The 9,632-nt window shown below is 51.3% G+C and overlaps 1 long non-coding RNA gene across 1 annotated transcript; it reads right to left on the minus strand.

Moving 5' to 3' along the window:
• Nucleotides 1-1,873: 1,873 nt before the first annotated feature.
• LOC123090720 (uncharacterized) lies at nucleotides 1,874-4,502 on the minus strand. The gene is made up of 3 exons (XR_006442553.1): nucleotides 4,303-4,502; nucleotides 3,944-4,208; nucleotides 1,874-2,026 (listed from the first exon to the last, which is right to left on the minus strand). It is a non-coding gene; the product is annotated as an uncharacterized lncRNA (long non-coding RNA).
• Between the last annotated feature and the right edge of the window lie 5,130 nt (nucleotides 4,503-9,632).

The raw sequence follows: 9,632 nt of genomic DNA on the forward strand, positions 1-9,632 counted from the left end.
CCGTTGAAATCCCACATGGGGTGGTCCCTGTATTGCAGTGGCTGCACCCCCCACATAATGCACGTGGCCATGACTCCGATCATGGTCAATCCGGAATGGGCCAGTAACCTTATCCGACCCATCAAATAATGGACGCTCTTGTCTACCTCCAGCTGAGGGCTCCGCGGGCGCCAACTCAGGCGTTTCTTCAGAGGAGCATTGCTGAACTCCGGAAGGCCGATCCGAACAGGGTCCGACAGTGGAGTGTCTTCTACATAAAACCATTCTGAAGGCCAGTCTTCGGACGCCTTCTTAGGGGTTCCGGATGGATATCCGGTCCTGGCGATGCGCCATATTTCGGCACCGCCCACTTGATATATTGACCCCTCATGAGAGCGGGGTACGAGGCAGAATAGCCTCTTCCACAGCGCAAAGTGGGGCTCGATGCCCAAGAATAGCTCGCAAAGGGCTACGAAACCCGCGATATGCAAAATAGAGGCGGGCGTGAGGTGATGGAGCTGGAGTCCGTAGAACTCCAGAAGCCCGCGGAGGAACGGATGTACAGGAAATCCGAGCCCCCTTATCAGATGGGGGACGAAGCATACCCGCTCCCCTTTGTTGGGACTAGGGGTGGCCTCCGCTTGCTTCCCACCTTTGTAGGTGGCCAGCCCGGCTCAAACCGGGACCATAAAGGCCGGAGGAAGGTATCCCTCTGCTTGGAGCGCCACCAGCTCATTGTGCGGGACAGAACATCTCCTCCAATCTCCTGGCAAAGGGCTGGGAGCGCGAAAGGAGGAGCTGCGTCGACGGTCCATGATGGAATGGATTTTTGGTCAGAAGCGCCCCGATGAGTACTCGCGGAAGGAGGATGGTGGGATTTAGATCTGGATTCTTGCCTCTCTTATAGGCAGATTGTTTGCGCAGCTAGGGGGTAAAACATAAAAGATACCCTGGCTTTTCGCATTCGTGCGACGCATGGAAGAAGGCCATTATTGGGCATGGAAGCCAAGGAGCGCAACATTTATAAAAGAGCCGGACACTATCCGGCAAGCACATGGAATTTCAAGGAGAACCCGCCTTGCAACGCCGAAGACTATATATGCACTGGACTCGACGTCATTGAAGCCTGGTTCGGGGGCTACTGAGGGAGTCCTGGACTAGGGGGTGTCCGGATAGCCGGACTATCATCGTCAGCCGGACTCCAAGACTATGAAGATACAAGATTGAAGACTTCGTCCCGTGTCCGGATGAGACTTTCCTTGGCGTGGAAGGCAAGCTTGGCGATACGGATATGTAGATCTCCTACCATTGTAACCGACTCTGTGTAACCCTAGCCCTCTCCGGTGTCTATATAAACCGGAGGGTTTTAGTCCATAGGACACAACCATTACAACAATCATACCATAGGCTAGCTTCTAGAGTTTAGCCTCCTTGATCTTGTGGTAGATCCACTCTTGTACTACCCATATCATCAATATCAATCAAGCAGGAGTAGGGTTTTACCTCCATCGAGAGGGCCCGAACCTGGGTAAAAACATCGTGTCCCTTGTCTCCTGTTACCATCCGCCTAGACGCACAGTTCGGGACCCCCTACCCGAGATCCGCCGGTTTTGACACCGACAATGGACTTTATCTGTTTTAACGTCGAGGTCTATGTGAGCTCGACTTTTTTTGTTTTACGACTCTAAGACATTGTTGAACATATTTTATTTATCTAAGTGGCCATATGCATCGTTCTGATGCAGAGGCCGGGGAGTCCTCCTTTTCGAAAAAAATGGCTAACAAACATGTAGCCATGGCCAATACTGCATGAATTAGTCAGGACCTTCTCAGCACAAACTCATCTATTTCAGACTTCTCCTCTGTTCTTCTCTGGACTCTATAAATTAAAATATCACACATGCATATGCAAAGGCAGTGGAAGCAAAGAGAACTTACATTGGAGGGAGGCACAACGAATCCGCAGCATGCTCCAGAAGCAACTGGAAGGCGATGGAGCGGACAACAGCAGCTTGGACCGATAGACGACGACGAGAAAAGCAGAGGCCTACAGGAGGCAAAATGCAGTAGTCAGCGAGCGGGTAAATCCAAAACATAGCAAATAATGGTGATGGAGACACCTCAACAAAATGGTTCCATGGCAAGTCAACCCAAAGTGCAGCAGCAACAAAGAACCAGCGGAGTTGCAGCAGAAAAGAGAGGCAAAAATGAAAGCAAGAAGAAACCCAGATCAGTGCAAAGGAAACAGGGTACTAAAAGCCTAGCCTGTTCAAAGCTTTCTGGGTGTGTACGACATGCATATATTTAGTAAAGTGTATTGCACATAAGCATCACTACCAACAACATATGAGGATCTGACAAATAGGGGATACTACAGCCATTTTTAAAATTGCATATTTTCATGCATATACTTGATATCCCGACGACACTATATTCACACTACTTGAGAAAGTAAATAGTCAAACGACATTAATAAAGAAGTCGTAGAGTTCTACCGTTTCCGCTTTACAATCCCAATAATACAATATAGTTCTTCTGCAAGTAATTATATGACATGATGGTCTACAGCTACAAGAAGGTTGGGTGAAGTCTACAATGGGTTCTTTTCCAAGGAAGGAGAAGGCCCAGGTGGCGCTGGTCTACAGCTAAAAGAACGACATCAGCAGGTTCGGGCGAAGCTCACGCAGGTCGCCGTGTTGAGGAGTGAGTTCCCCTCTTGCTGCTCTGCTATGCTCTCACAATCAACTGAATCCCTTTAGCTAGCAGTAAAACAACAGTTGCAAGAGCTTTTTTTAATTGCATGATGCACAGTTGATGGTCAACTAAGACAAACTCATAGTATAATCGTTAAGATCAAGTTTGTAATTTTAGTCGGACCTGTTGTCAATACCGAGGTCAATGCAAGGCCTACTCACATGGTTAATATACTAGTTCTTGTCACCAGAAAACCAAGAATGGTGTGCCATGAGCAAGGATCGACATTACAAATGTATACAATATTATGTATAAATGGCCAATGGCTCCAGCAACTATAGCAATTAAACCGTGAGCACCATGGAAAGAGGATAATGATTTAATTCAGCCGTTGTGTAAAAAAGAAAACAAATAGTTATTGAACCTAGCCTTGTTATTGTACCTATTCAAACTAAACAAAGTAAATATAGATAGCAAATCTACTGAAAGTAGAACGCACACAATGCTTGAACAACTCTAGCAGCCTCTGATATGCCAATCAAGATACCTCACAAAATATTCTCAAAATGCATTGATCAACATCTGTGCAAACCAAACAAAGGAGGCTGCTACACTATGGATCAGAAAATATTCACCATCTAACTTGTTCAGGCCAAAGCCATTGCCAAGACTCAAATTTATTCCTTAAATGTTCCATATGTTCATAAAATAAAATATAATACGATGAACTCTAGTTTCATAAACTGTTATTCGAACATATGTACAATTTTGTAACCGAGTATACACACCAGTGCTAACCACATATAGTTGTTCTTAGTCCAAGCAAAAATGTACCCGTGTTAACAATTTTGTACATGGGTAGTGTGGATATTTAACCTCAACAGGATAACATCACATTTTATCTGCTAACCAAAGTACAACAGGGCAGAGCTTGAATCTAACTATTCTAAAAAAAACCACAAACCTATCTAGCATATATAATTTGGATCTAGCATATATAATTTGGCTCGGTGTATCCATGTTAACAACTGATTAACTGATATATTAGGCTGGGGTACCAAGTCTAATTAGTTACGTGATTCCTAATCAGGAAGCCTACTCATGTGTGGCCACCTGTAACATTTCTTTAAACATGTTGCTTCAATAATGTCAATCTACAATGCATTCATAATACATAAAGGGGAATAAAATGCAGCTTCCATCAGGACAAATATATTAACAAGTTTAAATGTGAATGATGGAGGAAGTAAAAGCAACGAGAGAGGAGCACCTCTGCAAGATTGGAGGAAGTGGTGTTCCACTCCTAAGGCTCATGGCGCTCCTGTAGCCGACGCCTCCTGGAAGCTATGTATGGTTGAGAAGAACAGGTTGGAGGTCGGCGTTGAGCGCAGTCATTCCTCACAGTCGACCAACTCAGCTAGCTTTGTCACTCCCATGCTCGCTGCCACAGTCGTTCGTACTCCCTCCGTAAGATAGCAGGGGATGGAGAGCCGATGCGACAGCAAGCGCAGGAGATATCAGGGGAAGGACCTGGGCTGTACATGTAGTAGCACGCAAGAGGAAGAACGCCGAGGTAAGCAGGGTGCACTGCGTAAAATGCAGACGATCTGAAGGAAGGCAACCACCGACCTTAACCAGCAGCACCGATGGAATGCACAAACTCCATCACAATGGCGATGCACACGGACGGGGAAGAATACCAGTCAGCCGCAACGGGTCGGAGAGGAAGCAAAGCGTGGTGGGGGCGAAGCAGGCGAACGACGGACAACGAAAATGGAGAGCGGGAGAGAGAAAAGGAGCAACGAAGGAAAGATGAATAAGGAAGAAAGGGCCGGGCGCAGCCTCTCAACACTCGGCGCACGGGAACATACCCACCACCGCCCGGAAGACACGCATCCTAAGAGGGCCACTCTGGCCCACCGTCATACAAACAGCAGGCCAGCGGCCGAAAGACGCTCGCGCAAGAGGGGGACGCGCAGGCTCAGCGCAACGACGCAGAGGCGGGGTCCACGGCGCAGCGCACGCACGTCCGGCTGGTCGAGCCGTGCATCAGCCACAGCGAGACCAGGCGTAGGAGTCAGGGCATCTCCAGCCGTTGGCCCTCCCAGGACGCACAAAAATCGTCCCCTGGGGGCGAGCCGGCGAGACACTCGGCGCTGGGGGCGGTTTTTCGCCCAGCCGCCGCCCCCAGCTCGCCCCCAGGCGTCGAAATTGGATCACTTTGCAGCCCAATTTCGGCGAATAAACGGCCCATATGGGCGAGAATAGGCCCATATTCGGCATGGTTTCGCCCTGTCTCGGCGTTCATTTATCAACATAATTATTCCTTATCACATATTTCATCACAGAAAAATCAAATACTTCAACAAAATAGTACAACAACAAATAGTTCAATACAAATTATATAGTTCAACAAATAAAAACTCGTATTTCATCACGCGGCGTCCCCCTTGAGCCTCCATAGGTGCTCAATCAGATCCTTCTGCAGTTGATGATGCACCTGTGGGTCTCGGATCTCTTGACGCATACTGAGATAGGCAGTCCAAGTTGCCGGTAGCTGGTGATCAACTTCGGTTAGAGGACCCTGCCTGTAGTATGGTTCAGTGTCAAACACTAGGTCTTCTTGCTAGCTCTCGATGATCATGTTGTGCAAGATGACACAGCAAGTCATGATCTCCCACATTTGATCTTTCGACCATGTCTGAGCGGGGTACCGAACAACAGCGAATCGAGATTGGAGCACACCAAATGCCCGCTCGACATCCTTCCTGCAAGCCTCCTAAACCTTCGCAAACCAGGCGTTCTTGCCTCCTGGCACAGGGTTTGAGATCGTCTTCACAAATGTCGACCATCTCGGATAGATGCCGTCAGCTAGATAGTACCCCTTGTTGTATTGGTGCCCATTGATCTCGAAGTTCACCGGAGGAGAATGGCCCTCAACGAGCTTGGCAAAAACAGGAGAGCACTGCAACACATTGATGTCATTGTGAGTTCCTGGCATACCAAAGAAGGAGTGCCAAATCTAGAGGTCATGTGTGGCTACCGCCTCAAGCACCACACTGCAACCACCTTTGGCGCCTTTGTACATCCCCTGCCAACCAAATGGGCAGTTCTTCCATTTCCAATGCATGCAGTCGATGCTTCCAAGCATCCCAGGAAATCCTCTTGCTGCATTCTAGGCTAGGATCCGAGCAGTGTCTTCCGCATTGGGTGCTCTCAAGTATTGTGGCCCAAACACTGCCACCACTGCCCGACAGAACTTGTAGAAACACTCTATGCTGGTGGACTCGGCCATGCGCCCATAGTCGTTGAGTGAATCACTGGGAGCTCCATATGCAAGCATCCTCATCGCTGTCGTGCACTTCTGGATGGAGGTGAATCCAAGAGCGCCAGTGCAATCCATCTTGCACTTGAAGTAGTTGTCGAACTCCCGGATGGAATTCACAATCCTGAGGAAGAGCTTTCGGCTCATCCAATAACGGCGCCGAAATGTTCTCTCGCCATGAAGTGGAGCATCGGCGAAGTAGTCGGAGTAGAGCATGCAGTAGCCTTGCAGACGATGCCGGTTCTTTGCTTTCACCCGCCCCGGCGCCGAGCCACCTCGACGCGGCTTTTCATTGCTCGCCAGCAGCTGGGCGAGGGCGGCGAGCACCATCAGATGCTCTTCTTCCTGGACGTCGGCCGCGGCTTCCTCCTCCAGCAGCGCGGCGAGCTCTTCCTCCTCATCGGAGTCCATCGCCGAGTCAGTCAAAACGCCGAACACCTTGCGCTCGTGGGCATGTACCCGGCGTTAAACCGCGCCTCCGCGGCCGGAAACGGCGGCCTGCACCGCCTAGTGCTGCGGGGAGGGGTTGCCGCGGCAAAGCGCTGCTATTTTCAGGCAGGGAATGGCTATCTAGGCGGAGTAGGCCGGCGACCGTCGCCGGGATACAGCTAGTGGTGGCCGAGGGCGCGAGGGGTGCGAGGCGAGTCGGGGAAGAAAAACTTGACTTTTCCCCTGTCGGTGTGGGCCAGGCGCGCTTTTCACTAGCGCCGGAGCCCCCAACGGCTCCCCAGTGCGCCGGGTTCGGCCTGTGACCGCCGGGCAGAAAAAAGGCCCGAACCGGCGATTTTCAGCGTCCTGGGGGCGCGACTGGGACGTTTTTTCGGTGCCGGCGCGAAAAAATCGCCTGGGGAGGCCTTCTTGGGGGCGCGGCTGGAGATGCCCTCAGCCTCGCATGACGAGTTTGACGGGGCAAGCCAACAACTCCCTCCAACCCCGGACAGAAAGCTGGACATGGGACGAACAAACACCACCCGCTGACACGTAGGACCAGGGAGCAGGGTGTCCCACATGTCATCCCACGCAAAGAACCAGCGGGTATATCCCCACCAGCAAATCAGCCTCTCCACGCCTCGGCCCTTCCACCCCACATGCAGCAGTCCACGCGCAACGACGCACGACCTCCTGCGCACAGCCCATCCCGTGAGGGCCCCGCACAACGGTAGGCGATTGCCCGCGCACACCATCCCATGAGGAGCCGAGCCTAGCCAGCGAATCTGACGAGCGGTCCAGCAGCACCACCGGCCCACCTATCAGCGAGAGGAGGGTGCGCTAACCGGGTGCGCATGCATCGACCAACCTCGCCATTCAACCCGTGCGGGCCCCCACGCATGCACGCCGCAGTCAGCGCCAAAACAGCCACGCGACGCGCAACGAGTGGCCACCCGAAAATGTCGAACCCAACCAACCAGAAACCTCGCCGAGCCCACCGGTCATCGGGTTCCACGCAAGACTACTGAGTCAAAATGGGCAGTGAAAATCGAACGACGGCAACAGCCATGTTGACCTGACCAGAGGCAATCAAACGAACACAAACGGTGCAAAATCGAGGAAGCTTCAGGTGAGCGGGTCGGCTAGCCATCTTATATGTTAGAATGGCCGCACAGGAGGCAAAATTTTAAAAATAACAAGCATTATATTACATATCAGCTTTGTTTCACCATACATGACAGGATAACATGAATGTATTCATTCAAAAATAATGTCCTTAGCACATTGCTCTGCTACAATGCGTGATCCCTCTAGGACATCATCAAAATACTACTCGAGCGTGCGGTGCTCCTTGTCAGTGGGCGGTCCCTCGGTCGCGAGCTTGACGGCGTTCATCTTTGCCCACTGCACCTTGACACGGCCGAAGGCCATCCGCGCACCCTCGATGCAGACTGACCGCTTGATGACGTCAAGCCGGGGGCAGGCATTGACCAGCCGCTTCATGAGCCCGAAGTAGATGCTGGGTATGGCTTTGGCAGGCCATAGCCGGATTATTAAATCCTTCATGGCTAGTTCGGCCACCCTATGCAGTTCGACCAGCTGTTTTAGTTGATCGCTAAAGGGCACCGGATGTTCTTGCGCAAGGTATTGCGACTAGAACAGCTTCTCCGTCGAGCTCCCATCTTCGGCTCAGAAGAACTCTGCAGCGTCGTCAACACTGCGCGGTAAATCCGCAAATGCTCCTGGAGAACTCCAAATCCGGATTAGTAAGAGATACCTCTTCTTCACATATTTGCTCAGCATAATGAAGGCCTTACCCGCCGTGACTTTTCTGGCCTCTTGGATTTCCTGGAGGGCACCCTGGGCTTCAACCCGGGCATCATGTGTGCTTTGGCGAGCCTTGGCGAGTTCAGTCTCTTGATCCACAATATTGCACTCCAAGGATTCGCATTTCTTCACGGCGTCCTGGAGCTCCTGCTGGACCTCATCAACTCTGGCCTCATGTTTTTCACGGGCGGCTTGCTCCTTTGCCACTTTCTTTTTGGCCTCGGCAGCGCCTTCTTGAGGGTGTCGCTGCTCCTAACAAATATCATTGCACTATGATCAGCACAAATTATTGATCCTTTATGGATCTACAAAAGGTCATTGCATACCTTGCTTGTCTTCTAACTGCTTGTTTACACGGGTGAGCTCTTCCTCGGATTGCTCCAGACTCTGCCTCAGTCCGGAGACTTCGGCAGAATGAGAAGTCGCAGCCAGCAATGACACCTGCTTATTCACATAAGACATATTTGGTTAGTCTCCTGCAAAAATTACTTGATCCTCTGTCTGGCTTTTCTTTCCAAACACCGGACAGAGTCTCAGGGGCTACTGTGTATACTATGACATTCTTTTTATACAATTGCGTCACTTACCTCAAAGCCTGTTAGAAGGCTGGTGCAGGCTTCGGTCAGTCCGCTCTTAACGGACTGAACCCTCTCAATCACCGTACCCATAAGGATACAGTGTTCCTCAACAATGGAAGCGCTTTGCAGCGCTTCCAGTAGAGTATCCGGTGCCTCTGGATGGACAGAGGTCACCGGTGGAATTGGTGCACCTCCTTCTTTAGAAGGAGGCTGCTTGCCGGATTCCAGAGTTGTATAGGTCTCTAGGATCGTATTCGGCTGGGGGCCGAATTGGATATGGCCCCCATCGCCAGTCTCCATGGGGATCTGCTCCCCCATGTGTCCGGCGGCCGAGGTATCATCCTCTGGCGCCACCATGACGGCCTCCTGTGCCTCCCCCTGAGCTGGGAGGGTCCTTCGGGACAGCACTTCAGCATCCTCCATAGCTTAGGAGAGGAGGCCGTCGGAAGGGACCCGCTATCCATCACCTTCGGATCCAGCGAATTTCCCAAAGATGAGGATCGCTCGAGGTCGGAACGAGACGGACTGCAAGTGCATGATTCAACATGTTAAAATTATGAAGTAAAGAGGCTGGGTATATGAACGTGTCAGTGCCTCTGAGTACTCATGATTCGGCCCGGGGCTTATCTCTGGCGCGCCACTCCAAGCTACCATCGATGTCCCACACGGAGTTATCCGCGAGGGAGACCTTCCCCTTCTTGGACGCCTCTACCTCCAGGTGCGTGGAGGCCGCCCTTTTCTTCCTTCCCCCCTCAGGAGGAGAATTGCTTTCCTCCTCCTCCTCGTCGTCCTCGGTGGGG

This window comes from Triticum aestivum, chromosome 1B (assembly GCF_018294505.1).
Source record: "Triticum aestivum cultivar Chinese Spring chromosome 1B, IWGSC CS RefSeq v2.1, whole genome shotgun sequence".
NCBI lineage: Eukaryota > Viridiplantae > Streptophyta > Magnoliopsida > Poales > Poaceae > Triticum > Triticum aestivum.